Raw genomic sequence first — 15,646 nt, forward strand, 5'->3', positions numbered from 1 at the left:
ATGCTGTGGCTTCTGGCTCATCAAAGAGCCCAAAGAGTCAAAGGTATTATCATGACTCTGAAATTGTTCAACATTATATGGTTTCAAACAAGGTTTGGAGTTTTGTTCTCAGACTTTAGCCTGCTTTGTACCATGGTGAACACACTATTAAATTCATGCCCACGTTTAGAAATATATTGATAGACAAGCACAAAAGAAAATGAAGTAAAGAGCTCTGAAACTGAGTGTTTATGCAAAATAAGTGTAATCAAAACCTATTGGAGTCCCTTTTTAGAGAACGTGAACATGGGATATAATTTCTTTTTTTGATCAAATAGTCATGCTCAGTGGGAAAGCAAGAGGTTTATTCTGTTCAGTTCTGAGTTGTGACTTTCCTGCTTTAGATAAAACAGACATGCAGAAGGAAAGACGAGATAATATTGTAAAGATGGGGAAAATACAGCTTTTGTTGAAGTTAGTGGGATAAAGGATGGATGGTCAGTCACAGATGGATGCTTTATAGCCATGGCAGCTGTGTTCTGTTACATTACCCAATGTACAATCTGAAATGTGGAACAGCTCTGTTCGCTCAATTCTCCAACTTGGGGGCTTTTTACACTGCTTTGCTATGACAGCAACCACTCCTGCTCTGCTCAGACACACTTCCAACATGTACATTGTTCCCAGCTGTATTACATGAACACTATGGTCAGCCACTCCTGAATTACACAACAGAGTAACACCAGCAAATTCCCAGTCCCAGATTTTCCTTCAGAAAAGTTGTCTTATACTGTCCAGCATTCTTCTGAACAATGCAAGCTCATAGAAAGTCTGTTATTTTATTACTAGAAAATGATAGGCACAAATCTTGTTATCTCAAATGCAGTTTCCCAAACACTTCAGTCCAAACACGCTGGTTTCGATAGAACAATAAAACAAGTTATTAACTACAGAAAGGGAGATTTTAATTGATTAAAAGTAATGAGGCATAAAAGTCAGCATCGTGACAAACAAATAAGTCAAAACACAACTAGTTAGATATTTTTTCAAAATAAAGGTTTCTCTCACTAACTGCTTTAGCAGTTTTGCTGGCTGGAATTGTTTCAATTGGGATTCCTTCCGCATTCAAAGCTGTCTCTTTTCTTCAAATGGTGTTGATGCTATGAGCAGAGAGAAAAAGAGGAGTATTTTGGGATGTCTATTCTTCTTTCTTATAGTTCTCTTTTATTTGCAAGAATAATTTCCAATTGGGATTCAGGAGACAGAAAGTCTGTCAGAATGGGAACCCCCAGCTATTCCTTTGTCCAAATACAGATTTTGTTTTCATTCACACCTCGTTCCTGTGAAAGAATGGCCACTTAACCAGGTATTAGTTCATTTGATTTTGTTGACACCTCTCTGAAGTGTCAGGTTGCCTTTTGTCTCTGAGGAACAGGTCTGTGGGAGTTCCCCAGAATTGTGACAGGTCCAGTAACCCCATGTAGTAGAATTTTTTAACTTTACATATGATTTTGCCACACATATTTTAAACTGGACAATAATGTTCAGCAGACTACGAGTTTTCAAATCACATCTCCCATGTCATACTGCACAAAATTTATCATAATTCTCTAAAGGAGTGAATGTAAGAGTACAGTTTGTCATGCTCTAGACCCTGGATCCCTTGCTGGTCAGAAGAATAATCTGGTGGTTCTGGTCGAGTCCCTCGTCTCACTAGTCTTTTTCAGGCCAGCCAGATTCCAGGCAGGGGCGGCCTGTGAGTATAGGCCGACTCGGCGGTCGCCTAGGGCGCTGCCTTCAATGGGACACCTGGGGTGCCCGATGCTGACGTCACGCCATTGACAGCCTGTGACGTAGTGGGGGTACCTGGCTGGTTTCTATGCTGCTGGCTCTGGGGTAACCCCCACTGGCTGCCGTGGGTACCACGACCCAGCAAAACAGGATGAGTCACTATGCAAACCAGTGGCCAGACACCCCCCATGGAGAGGAACAAAGGAAGGTGGAATGCTGCCCTGGCTGGGGGGCAGGGCTGGAAGAGGGTTAGTGGGTCGCTAGCTGTCGGAGAGCATGGAGGAGAGCCTAGGGGAAGGGGCTGGAGTTTAGGGGCCCAGTCTCCCCCATCTCAAGGGGGCCTGAGGCATCCTAGCCCAGCTCTGGGACCAGATTACATCTGTGCTGTGCTGTATCCTGGAGAGGCAATAAACTTCCTCTATTCCACCGGCTGGTGCAGTCTGTTTGTGCCATTTCGGGGTGCAGGAGACGGGGGACCCCAATGCGCCGTCACACAGCCGTGTAGCCGGGGGCGCCGATCACACGTTCCGCCTGGGGTGCCAGCTGCTACAGCCGGCATCAGGCCGCTCCTGATTCCAGGAGTAGTTGAAAAGCCAAGAGAGACAGTACAAGGAAGATGGGTGTGGGGAGGAGGGACAGAAAAAAGTACAAGACACAGGAGTATCTCACATATGTCCTGCTGGGGTCCTCTCTGGTGCAGTAATGATGTTCAAGCATCTCCATTAGAGTATCAAGGTGTCTGGTGTTGTGGCAAGAATTCTTATGCCACAGCTGCAGTGATGGTAGAAAATTCCTTCCCCTCCCACCCCACCCTCCCCCCTTCTCCCTCCCCCCCGCTCCGCCAAAGTCTTTTTTAGGGGCTTCAAAAAGGTAATGATTAGAATAATACATCTCATTACTTGACCATCAATTAGGCTTAATTTCTTCCGCTCTAACTTTGCTGTCTTGATTTCTGATCTTCTACTCCTCTTTTTCACCAGGGATGTGTCTACACTGGGCCACTTATTCCAGAAAAGCAGCCGCTTTTCCGGAATAAGCTGTGAGCTGTCTACACTGGCCCCTTGAATTTCCGGAAAAGCACTGACGATCTACTGTAAAATTGTCAGTGTTTTTCCAGAAAAACTATGCTGCTCCCGCTCGGGCAAAAGTCCTTTTTCCGGAAAACTGTTCCAGAAAAGGGCCAGTGTAGACATCACAGTAGTCTTGTAGGTATAACATATTAATGTATTGAAAATGATTCCTCCAAATGGAAGTGACTCCCCATAATTTGTTCCCCACAACTTAAAGTGTTTAGATTTATTATTAATTCTTCTTCTTATTATTATTATTATTTGTTAAGATTGTTAAATGTTTAGATTTATTATTATTATTGCCCCTTTAGAATATAATGTATTAGGTCATGTTACTTAGAACTGTTAAGAATATAATCAAGGGGCTGCTTGAAATTGACATTGCAGAGATACATTGTAACAGTGCATTGTCAAGCCACTAACTCTGCTATGGGAGCCAAGCCCTGTAATTGACTACGGGCATTGTTACATAATTGACGCCTGTTCTCTTTAAAACATTGTAACTTTACTCAGCACTCAGAGAATATTTTAAGCAATACCACCCAGAAACTTTTGTAACTACAACTTTTATTATTATACAAAATACTGTATGAATATATGAGAGAGTGCTTGGATGATGAGTGAATGGCTCTGAGAGGTGCCAGCCTGAGAATACAGCAACAAAGGGCTGAAGAAGGCGTCAGGTGCCAGTGCAACCAAAAGGTGTCAAGTGGAGAAAACCAAGTACTGGAGGTCCACCTGATGAGATCACTGACGAGCACCTGGCAGCCACCCTGGAGACATCAGCATGATGCAGCAATTTCCATAGACTGGCATAGGAAGAAATTCCTATAAGAACTGGACTAAAAAACTATGGAATCAGAGTCCAAGGTTCTGCTGCCAGCCTACCAGGAGCTTCAGATGCGCATCTGATCAGGACTTCGCTCCCCACTACCATCACTTGTGTACAGAATACCTGGCCAGTATTCTGTCACAAGCAACTTCCAGGCTGGTAACTATAACAAATACACAGAACCTGAATGAATGGATGAATGAATGTTTATATGTATAAGGGTTAAGTAGTTAAACAACGTTGTTTGCTTCTATCTTTTCTTTATTTTTTTATTATTATCTTTACAATAAATGTGGCTTTTTGCCTTATCCCCCTCATAAGATCCTGCTTGCTTTTATTGGTATAACAGTCTTTTCCGGAAAAAAGCCCCGATCGCGAAAATGACGATCGGGGCTTTTTTCTGGAAAAGCGCGTCTACATTGGCCACGGACGCTTTTCCGGAAAAGGGGCTTTTCCAGAAAAGTATCCTGCCAATGTAGACGCTCTTTTTCTGGAAATACTTATAACGGAAAACTGTTCTGTTTTAAGCATTTCCAGAAAAGGGTGCCAGTGTAGATGTAGCCCAGTTGTAATATGAACACAGTCTTTTGAAGGGGGTCAGTTGGCTCCTTCTGATTAAATTAATTCAGCCTCTCTGTCCCCTTCTCACATCTTTTCTTAAATAGATCATTGTGATCATTACTTATCACCGATTAGGCTAACCATCAAAGCAGGCCTGCTTGGCCCCAGTTATAACAACAGTGCATAAATTTGCTCCTATCGATGCAACCCCAGTGGGTTAAGTGGAGTTGCATTGGTCAAAACTAAGGGCAGGTTTTGGCCCCCATTCTTGACTCAGATTCTCTAAAAATGCTCAATACAATTCAATTCACATTACAAATACAGTCCCTTAGCTCACATTTGTATTTTGTTGCTAAAATTTTATTTACCTAGTGCCATTGCTTATTCCTATAAAGCCTCAGTGTTCCTGGACAGGAAACCTCATGTCTGCCTGGGCCTTTAGATTTTCTGATCTGTGTATGAATCACTGGGCTGACTAAGCAGTTTGCTGGACGGGGAGTGACAATGTCAGATGTATGGTCTCAGTCTGGGGTGTGTCTGTCTGCACATCAGCAAAATACTATGGGATTTTTTATGTTCAGATGTTTCAGTCAAGGATACTATTACAGTACTTGTTTAGACTCTTTGTAACCTTGGAAAGAAAGTTAAAATAAGTCCATGAGTTTTAAGGTTGGCAACTAGCATGTTGCTATCCCTTGGATAGCAGGTGGCCTATGCTTTCTTCTGAAGCTCAGTGACATTACTTACCTTAGTGCCATTAAAAAATACGTTGTGGTTGCACTGAGCCAGATTCTTGTTTATACTATGGTCCCTTTTACATCATGCTCTAAGGCTGTGTCTACATTGGCAAGATTTTGTGCAAAAACTTGCCACCTGTGTCCACTGGCCGCAAGTTTTTGCGCAAGAACACTGATGTTCTAATGTATGAAATCAGTGCTTTTGCGCAAATACTCTAACACTCCCGCTCAGGAATAAGCCCTCTTGAGCAAGTGCTCTGGCGCAAAAGGCCAGTGTAGACAGGCAGCCAAGACATTTTGTGCAAAAGCAGTCTAAACGGAAAAAATCCCTAGTGGCCGCTTGGACGCTCCGTACCTGCAGGCAGCTCTGGACTTCCTGGTAACCCGAGCCCCCTTAAAGGCAGATGCAGCCTGCAGAGGCCACGAAGCAGAAGCCTTTTTTGCTGCCTCTGCCCAGAGCTGTGCCACGCGGCTCCTGCCATCCCCAAAAGCCACCAGAGCAGGATGGCAGCTCCAGGGGGGGAACAGCCTCCTGCACCCCCAGCACAAGAGGCCCCAAAGGCCTGCGAAGGAGCTGGAGGCCCTACTGGACCTGTGGGAGGAGGAGGAGGAGGCCCTCCATGACACCCGCTCCCGTCGCCGCAATGCGGAGATCTTCAACCGCATGGCCCAGAAGCTCTCACACCAGGGACATCCAGCCCGGACCCTTGAGCAAGTCCGGGCTAAGGTGAAAGAGCTGCACCTGGGCTATGTCCGGGCCAGCGAGGGGCAGGGAGCAGGAGCCGACAGCTGCCCCCACTACCAGCGGCTCCACCGCATCCTGGGCCAGGCACCACCTCAGGGACCTTCTGTCCCTGTGGACACCTACAGGCACCAGCGAGGCGGGGGAGGAAGATGAGCCAGCCAGTGGGTCGGAGGACGAGGGCAGCACTGCAACCATCCAGGTGGAGGCCCCCTCCAGCAGCCCAGAGGTCTCCCGTACGTCCTTGGAGGCCAGGGAAGAATCCACCGGTGAGTGTTGCACTTTGCATTCACAAGGGCCAGGGGGAGCCAGGCGCCCGGAGGGGGGAGGGGGAGAGCACATCACTCAGGCCGTGTGAGCTACACGCTGTGTAGCATTAGCAGTATGCAGCACGTGCAGCCTGCTGACCGAGTGGCACGTGGCTGTGGCAGGCAGCTCCAGGGCACGCCTGGGACCGTGCTGCCGGTGGGACCAGGGGCAAGGGTGGATGCCGGCTGGAACCAGCCAGGACCCCAGGGGCTCAGGCCAGAGCCTGCACCTCTGCAAGGATGCAGCACACAGAACGGCTCACTGTCCCATGCCTGGCTGTGAGGCACAGCCAGCTGCTCCTGGGAAAACTGCAGCGTCACAGCCTGTGAGCGTGGCCCCCACTGAGCTCCTCGCCTGCTCCCGGTGCCTTGGCTGGCTCCCCCGAGGGAAGTCCCCACTGCAGTCACACATGTCCCTGGGCTACCATGTGTGAGGGCTAGTGGGAGGGGAAGGGGGGAAGCACTCGGGCCGGCCCTAGGGCAACCTGAGTTTTGCTGCAAGGATGGGACACTCCCCAGTCACTCTCCTGGTTCCATCCAGGAGACATCCCACGTGATGGGGATCTGAGAGCCCAGCCCACGTCTGCCAGATGTGCTCCCAAGCACTGTGTGTGGATTCATCTCACTCCCTGTCAAACACCAGTGATCAGCCTAAAGCCTCACAGCCTCCACCGGCAGGGAGTTTCACAGTTAACACAACACAAGCGCCCTCCCACCCCCCCAAGGGGCCAGGACACAGATCGGTGGTTACAATACATGGAGGAGGACCCTACTCCAGGGGCGGTCCTGTATGCAAACATACAACATGGGGGGAGGGGGATAACCGAGTGGGCCCAAGCCAAACTACTGTGGTGTCACCTGGGCTCAGGGGTGGAGGGCATAGAGTGTGGGGACAGTGGATGGGCTGCCTGACTGACCCATCCTTTCTTCTGTTCCCTGCAGCGGGACCAAGCAGAAGCAGGGGACCCTCCAGTCCTGCGGCAGTGGCAGCATCCCCAGCCATCCAACCACCAAGGCAGTGGGTCCGGCAGCAGGACTAGCTTCTTTGGCGGCATGTGCAGGCCGTCGAACGAGTGGAGGCAGCCATCACACGCCGGGTGGAGGCGGACCTGCAGTGGCACCAGGAGGCCTGGGGTCCCTTCCAGGCCCAGTGTGTGTGCATGGCAGATGCCATTTCCACCCTCACCGTGCACACCCTCCGAGCAAACAACAGAACTGGGTTTTCAGATGCCCAAAGGCGCACTCCACTTGGTTGCGGGCCTGGTTGAGGCAGTCGTTGAACGGGGCCCGGTTGTGGTCCAGCCACCCTGTGTAGGGCTGCATTAACCAGGGCAGCAGGGGGTAGGCGGTGTCCCCTGCAACACATGTGGGCATGGGCACATCCCTGACAGTAAATTCCCGCTGTGGGAAGTAAGTGCCTGCCTCCAGCCTGCCAAACAGGCTGGAGTTGCGTAGGATGCGGGCGTAATGTGCCCTGCCGGACCAGGCCGCATAAATGTCCAGAAAGTGGCCATGGTGGTCCACGACGGCCTGGAGTGCAATTGAGAAATACCCTTTCTGTTTATAAAATGGGCTGCTCGATGCTCCGGGGCATGGACAGGGATGTGGGTTGCATCCAGGGCTCCCCCGCAGTTGGGGAACCCAAGGGCAGCAAAGCTGGCCACCGTAGCCTCCACGTTGTGCAGGCAGATGACTCTCGGGAGCAGGACGTCATTGATGGCATGGACAACCTGTAGAAGGGTGCAGAGAAACACAGGGGAACACATCACATAAGGCAGGGTGAGTGTGTGCTCCCTTGGGCCCGTCCCCCCCGTGATGTCCTCTGTCCTCACACACACACACACACATCAGGGCCCCCTTGTCCTATGGGCCCGCCCCCCACCAGCAGGCCTGTGCAAGAGAAGGATGGCCCAAACCCCTGGGTGACCCAACCTGGAGTCTTGCCTGCCCCTGGCCATGGAGTGCAGCACCCCCCTCTGCTCCCACACACTCCCCCTGGGACTTACCTGCATGACGACGGCACCAATGGTCCATCTGCCCACCCCGAATTAGTGTGCCACCGATCGGTAGCTGTCTGGGGTGGCCAGCTTCCATTGTGCAATGGTGACCCTCTTGTCCACTGGGATGGGTGCCCGCAGCTGGGTGGTGGTTCCCTGGAGCGTAGGGGCGAGCCAGGCACATAGCTCCAGGAACATCTGCTTTTGCATGCGTAAGTTCTGGAGCCATTGTTGGTCGTCCCATTGCCCCAGGACCAGCCGGTTCCACCAGTTGGTACTGGTGTCCAGTCTCCACAAGGACCTCTGCACGGTGGGGTGGGGATGGCACAGGGATGCCATGGCCTCCCTGGTGAGGAAGACCAGAGCGACCTGCGCCTCGAGGTCCTGGATGAGGAATGCAGCAGCCTGGAGCAGCAGCTGCAGGCACTCCAAAATGACCGGAAGGGGCCAGAGCAGGCACAAGGCCACCCCTGGCTCCATGGTACAAGAAACAAGCTGAGCTACAAAAATCAGCCAAAGGCACTAAAATGCACAAAGCAGTGATGTCCAAAAAGGCAGAGGGCAACCGCAAATAGAACTGCTACAGCTGTCAGTCCCTGCAAGATGTCCTATAGCACGCAGCAGGAGAGAAACAGTTGTCCGGGGAGATCCCTTTAAGCACGTGTCTCAAAGGAGCTCCAGCCCCAGCCCTGGAAAGGGCTGGTGCCCTTTTCCCTCTTCAAAATGGTTCCGGGCTTCTGCTTTTGTGTAAAAGCGTCCCACCAATGTAGACGCACTTTTGAGCAAAAGCGCATCGTTCTTATGATGAGTCCCGGACCAGTATAGACACTCTCTTGCGCAAATACTGTTAACACAAAAACTCTTGCGTTAAAAGTATTTGCGCAAAATCATGCCAGTGTAGACGTAGTCTTAGTGTAAAGGAACCAAAGTGGTATAAAGCATCCTTGGCATAGATGAGAAATCTGGCCCTTTCTCAGACCCACTTTCATAATTGTTTAATTTCTTTACCATTTTATGCTGCTTTAAATTTTCTGTAGCACCTCTGAAGTCACAGAAATTACCGTGGACTTACGCCAGACTTCAGAAAATCACAGCTGTTAATGTAATTAACCACCCACTTACCTTCTTCTCCTTCAGCACTGAGCAAATGCATCCTCATTACCCCAGAATGTATGTCATTAATGTCTAGATTAAGTAGCAATCATTACAATTCCCCATCGTTAAGATAAAAGGGTTTCTTTTTGAGATACCCACACAAAGCAACCAGCCCTACTAAGCCAAGTTTATCCTATCTTCTTGCACTGTACATACTGTTATATTTCTGTCAGATTATGTCACATCAGGAGCTCATACACTAACAAATGGAAATAGCAACTAAGCAACCCTAGAATATGCAGGGTCCTTTATTAGCCTTGATTGTCCCTCAGTGGGAGAGCTGTACATGGATCAAAGGCAGTATCTGATCATGTATGCTTGTGATTTATCATGTGAAATACGGGAGTGTAAACAGAAGCGTGGCTCTCCAAACCCTCCCAAGATAAGGACAAGGCAAAGAATTGATGGTTCTGCTCTTGACTGACATGGAAGGAGGGAGCACGTACCACCCTTCAGGGAACATATTTCCAGTTGTTTCTGCTCACCACGTTTAGCAACTGTTCTGATCTTCCCAGCTTCACCTTGAGGGAAGGGAGTGTTCAGAATTTAGTTCACCTCTTGGGACTCTGCCTTCTGCTCTCAACAATGCTTTTTCACTGGGGGATACGTTAATTAAGGTTTCAGTAAGTATTCCCAAAGAGTAATAAAAATATTAATAAGCCTTCAAGCAAAGTTCATGTTACAAAACTGTGTGGCTTCATCAGCAGAAAAAAAGGTAACTCTTCTGCCAATTTATTTGTAGCATTTCCACACGGCTTCATGCTGCACTACTTCCATGCTAAAGTTTCTTTTTTACCTGGCCTGTCTGACAGCCACAAAAGTGAAGATGTGTTCCCATTGCAATGTTTGTCAGAGCACCCAAGTGCCATCTAGGAAAGTAATATACCCAGTTACAACTACAGTCAGAGCAATAAAGGGAAGATGGCATACAGTATTGTCTACCCTTTTTCTATCATGAGCCAAAGTGACCAAACATAATGCTCCTGATTTGCCCATAATAATATCCTAAATGAACGGCATTACCCCTTTGTGTTCTTATTGCTTCCGAATTCATGAATCCCATAGTATCAGTACCTGTAGAAAATTTCAAGAAACATGGAAGGGTTGTACGATGTAGATAATTCAGTAGGTGGCATTCTTCACTCTGATTTGAAACAGTTCCAAAACTCCACATTGTACAGGTGTCTCTGTCTTAATAAGACAAACATATGAGGTCCTGACCACTTTTGGTATTTCAAGATCCCATTTTAATTTCTTAGTAACAGGTGTGCTAACTGGGCAACATAGACAAATTCCATCTCATGGGTTTATGTTCTGCCATCCAAAATTCCACTTGTAATTTTAACTGGATTTTTAAACTGGATTTTTAAGTTTTTTTAAATTTTCTGTCCTATTGAGTAGTGTCACTGTTAAACAGTTGTTCACTCTGGAGTTGGTTTCATTTCAGGGGTCAATGAGGTGATCCATATGTAAAGTCTGTATAATAGTTGAAGAGGCAATTTGGGAACTTTGGGGATAAGAGGTGCCATGTTCAGTAGTCATAAGTAAGGCAGTTCTTAAGGAATCTTGAACCTGTGGCAATCAGGCACAAGTTCTAGGTTCAATATATTTTCTACTTTTTATGGAAAGAACATTTGCCAACATAGGTATACACTAACTTCTACTGCCAGCCAACCATCTCTCTACCATCACCAAAACCTCTGCTTCCATCACTGGGATTCTCTACTTACCACGGAAAACCAGTAGACCTCTGGGTAACTCATTTCCAGATCCTATGGCTGCTTTACCCACCTTATGCCTGAGGTCTATGGTCATCAGGCAGCGCCACTGTCCTGCTAAATCCCAAGTGTATTTTATCTTCTACAAAGTAACCATGAATACTGTATGCTACCATTCAGATTTTTTGGGAATTTGAAAATGTTATCACTTTTTAGAATAATTCCTGTTTAACCAGAATACTTTTTTTCAAGACTAGAGCAAGATTTGTGGAGAAAGAGGAACCAATTTTGGATTCTCATCTAGGACAAAGAGAGAAAGATGAGAGATCTCATTACAGAATAATTTTTGTTTGTATTTTTTATTCATCTCCTCACTGCATGGTTTCAGATCATACTAAAAGTGTAAGTGCAGAAATGCCAACATTTTCTTCTAGTGCTATAAACCCAGGAGTTTGTGGGATAGCTGGGGTTCATTTTCATTTAGCATTAACATTTGTGGGAGTTATTTATACCAAATTTGACTGCTGCATTTCTTTTAGTTCTTGTAGTTCTCCCCTGGTTAGTTGTCATCTGTCCATTATGGACCAAATGGAAACCATAAAACTTCTAATTGAACAGCTAGGGTCTTGATGCCTTAAAATTCCATTTGTCTTGAACAGTGAGTACCTTTGAGTAATACTCTTATGGTAAGTGTCATAAGGTGGGACTGTTCACATAGTCTTGCAAGCAAAGTCTTAAGGAGACGTGCTGTGATACTGTTAATTTTGGATTAGTCAAGGCTTTTGTAGAGGCAGCTAGAGGAGAGAGAATGCTGCACAATCAGTAGAAGAGGTTGCTCTTTGCCTCAGGCTCTGATTAGAGTCAGTTCTTCAGGCAGTTACTCCCTGAGATCTGGGCATTGGTGTTGTTCTGGAATTCCTGGAGGAAGGGATTGCGTGTTGTCTGACCATTTCATTTCACGACTGGATTATGAGTTTAAATCTAGTCACACTTAAAATATCCCAGGCCTCACTTCATTGACTGGGAAAACAACCGGCAAGGCCCCCGACACCTGCTACCACTTGGCAGAAAGACAACACTGACATCAGAACATGGCACTGGTGTCAGAAGAAGGTGCAACAATACGGAGGGCCAGATAAATTGATATGTTCTGTCTTCTTTGCACTACTCTTGCAAAACAAAGCAGTCAAACCCAGTTTAACCAAAGTGGGTTAGTAATGGTTGCATTGTGTCGCCAGGGTGGCACAACACAGTTGAAGTATACTAGTGATCAGTGTTGACTTCAAGTAGTCACTGACAAGTCCAAGTCGAGTCTCAAGTCATTACAGTTCAAGTCTCAAGTTGAGTCTTGAGTCCCTAAAGCCACTTTCGAGTCAAGTCCTAAGTCGAGTCTCAAATCTTAATTTTAAAAATGTCAAGTCACTTTTGTACAAGCCATCAATATTGGCATTTTCGGACAGTTTTTTCATCAAGTCGATTTAACAGAATTAGCAAGTCTCAAGTCAAGTCTCAAGTAACAAACAATGAACCCGAGTCGAGTCTCAAGGTGAGTCACCTAGGCGACTTAAGTTGGGCTCGAGTTCAACTCATGGGACTCGAGTCAACAACTCTGCTAGTGATCCTGGCCCTGATTTCTGTTTTTAAAAGGCTCTACCTTCCAGTAGAACAGATAGGATTTTAAGGTTCCAAGTCTGTATATCAAACGTGAATTAATTTCAATTCACTTGAACTCCGTTAGGAGAACAGTGTAGCACCCAGTTCTGTGTTGCTATCCTGGCTGAAGTTATAAGCTCACATCCCCTTCGATCAGGGTTTCAACAATCGAGCCTTTGTTACGGTGAAGACAGCCCTACAAATGGAACTCAGTTTGGGTAGCATTTGGCTTCTACCACAGCAGGGCCTTGCTGCTGGCTGTCACCTCCAGGGGCTACTACAATACAAATGATATGTTATAGTGAAGGTTCAGAGCTCTGCAAGATTATTTTCAACAGTCATAGTTTGCTTATGGGTCTCTCTAGGAATGGAAGGCTGCCCTTGTGGGGGCACTTTGCTTTCTGAGTAACTCTAGGCCAATTGGAGTATATGTAGAAGGGTCATGTCACTCAGACTGCTGCCAACAATGCTAGGGATCCTGCATGCTCTCTCCTGGCCACTGACTACCTGCAGCTGACACAGCTCTTCTCCTGAGTGGCCAGCCTGGCTCTGACCATAGGAGGGGCAACTCAAGAGAACAAGGGTTAGCAGGATCTGGTGTACAAAGCAGGGAATGGAGATCTACATATTTTGGTATCAATGTCAAAGCTCTGCCACTGACTTCCCTCTGTAGTCTTGATCAAGTCACTATGGGCTATGATCTGGACTGCTTTCCCAAATGGGCATAAAGAAGAGTAATCATTGGGTGTGCAGAAGTAAGTGGCCACTTGTGGCCATTACTTCCTCTCTGTGGAGCAGATGGGAAGAAGTTGATAGAGTACTGACTCCACCCCGGTAACCAATTAACACAGCTGTACCAGCTTTCAAATTGCCATGATATGCAGCTATTATAAGTCAGAAGCAAATTATTAGGGTCTCTGTGATTGGGCCATCTGGGGCAAAATAATCAGTGTGGGCCCTGGAGTCCACACCCCCTTTTACCAGCTGCACATGCTCCAAGTGGAGAACTCAGATAAAAGGAAGCAGCCCAGGCCAGTCAAACGGAGGGGGAGGAACTGGGACTGGACTGGACTGGACCAGACCAGAGACGAGACGAGACGAGACGAGACGGAACGGAAACAGCGGCTGCGGCGGCTCTTAAACCCAACAGTGTCCTTCTCAGTAAAGCCCGGGGATCTGGACTACCTGCCAGATGCAGAAACTGCCGTGAAACCTGAGCTACTGTCTTCTGAGGAAGCTGCCTGAATAACGCTCCAGCCCAGAGAGACCTGTAGACTGATTATTCACTTGCCTTGCCTGCCTGTTTGCTGCTTTGCTCTGTCCAGGGGGCTAATTCCCCTGACTGTTGGATTGTTTTGCAGTCCCAGCCTGGAAACTGCAAGAGTATAGAGCTTGTTTACTTTGCCTTGCCTTGGGGCTGCAGCCTTCTTGCTGCTGATAACTATCGCCTGCCCCTGCCAGACTGGTTGTTTTGCAGCTCAGAATCCACAGATTATCTGTTTAGATGGTGCCCATCCAGAATCACCTGCTAAATGGCAAAGCCCGACAACTGGGTGGCAGAGCAGGCCACCCCCATACTGAACTGATGGAGACACCCCAGTTGGACCAGCAAGGCTCTGTTTGTCCTAGGCCCAAAGGAATGGGGGGACCAGGTTGGGAATTATAACTTTAGAGGATGTCTGGGATAGTGATGTTACATTTTGTTTAATCAACTAGTTGATGGATTTTCCATCACCTAGTCAATTAGTTGGTAAGCAGGAGAGCCATAGCGGGATTAGCTCCCAGTCCCGGGAGCTAACCTCATTGCAGCTCTGCCTTTTCAATGTATTAAGAGCCAATAGGAAGTGCAGCAGGGGGACCCAGCAAGAGCCTGAAGGCTCCCCCTGCAGATATGTTGCTGAGGGGAACTGGCAATGTCTCTGGCCGGCTCCAGCCAGCTCCCCCCAGCACTGGCTCCTACCCCCCTTGCTGCCTCTAGAGGCAGCAAGGGGGGGAAGCAACGAGCTGAGGGACTAATTGACTATCCTATAAGCCTTTGCTTATTGGATAGTCAACTAGTCACTTAGGGTATGTCTAGACTACATGGCTCCATCGACGGAGCCATGTAGATGAGTTTACTAGACATAGGAAAATGAAGCAGCTATTTAAATAATCACTGCTTCATTTACATCAAAATGGCCACCGCGCTGTGCCAATCAGCTGTTTGGTGGCACAGAGGGGCCGTCTGGATGTGCTGCAGTCGACAAGGGAAGCCTTTGTCGACCGCTCCGTTTATGCCTCGTGAAATGAGGTTTACCGGAGCGGTCGACAAAGGCTTCCCTTGTCGACCGCGGCGCGTCCAGACTGCCCCGCTGTGCCACCAAACAGCTGATCGGCACAGCGCGGTGGCCATTTTGATGTAAATGAAGTGGCGATTATTTAAATCACTGCTTCATTTTCCTATGTCTAGTAAACTCATCTATGTCTAGTAAGGAAGCCATGTAGTCTAGACATACCCTTACATCCCTACTCTGGGAGCAACAGTGCTGCTTACAAAGCACCCTTTGCTCAGGGCTATGTTTGTAGGCAAAATCTGGTCCTTAAACTTTCTGTCTTAATAATCATGCTATGATAATACTTACTTTCTCATCATAGGATATTGTAACAATTAGTTAAAGTTTCTAAAGATCTTGTAAAACAAAAATATCTGCTGAAATTTGACCAAAAGGTATTCATAAAATGGAGAGGGAAAGATATGAAAGCTTGTGGAAAATAGAAATTTTAGCACAAAAATGCACATCTGTGTGTCAGTCGAAAAATATGCCCCCTATCCACCTCAAACAGATGCCCACATATCTGAAAGTCTGTCTGTCTATCTCCACACACACACACACACACACACACACACACACACACACACACACACACACACACACACACAGTGTCGAGTATCAGAGGGGTAGCTGTGTTAGTCTGAATCTGCAAAAGCGGCAAGGAGTCCTTTGGCACCTTATGACTAGCCGAAGTGTTAGAGCATAAGCTTTCGTGGGCAAAGACCCCCTTCGTCAGATGCACACTTCGGTTAGTCATCAGGTACCACAGGACTCCTTGCCGCTTACACACA

Source organism: Pelodiscus sinensis, chromosome 2 (genome assembly GCF_049634645.1).
Source record: "Pelodiscus sinensis isolate JC-2024 chromosome 2, ASM4963464v1, whole genome shotgun sequence".
In the NCBI taxonomy this organism is placed as follows: Eukaryota; Metazoa; Chordata; order Testudines; family Trionychidae; genus Pelodiscus; species Pelodiscus sinensis.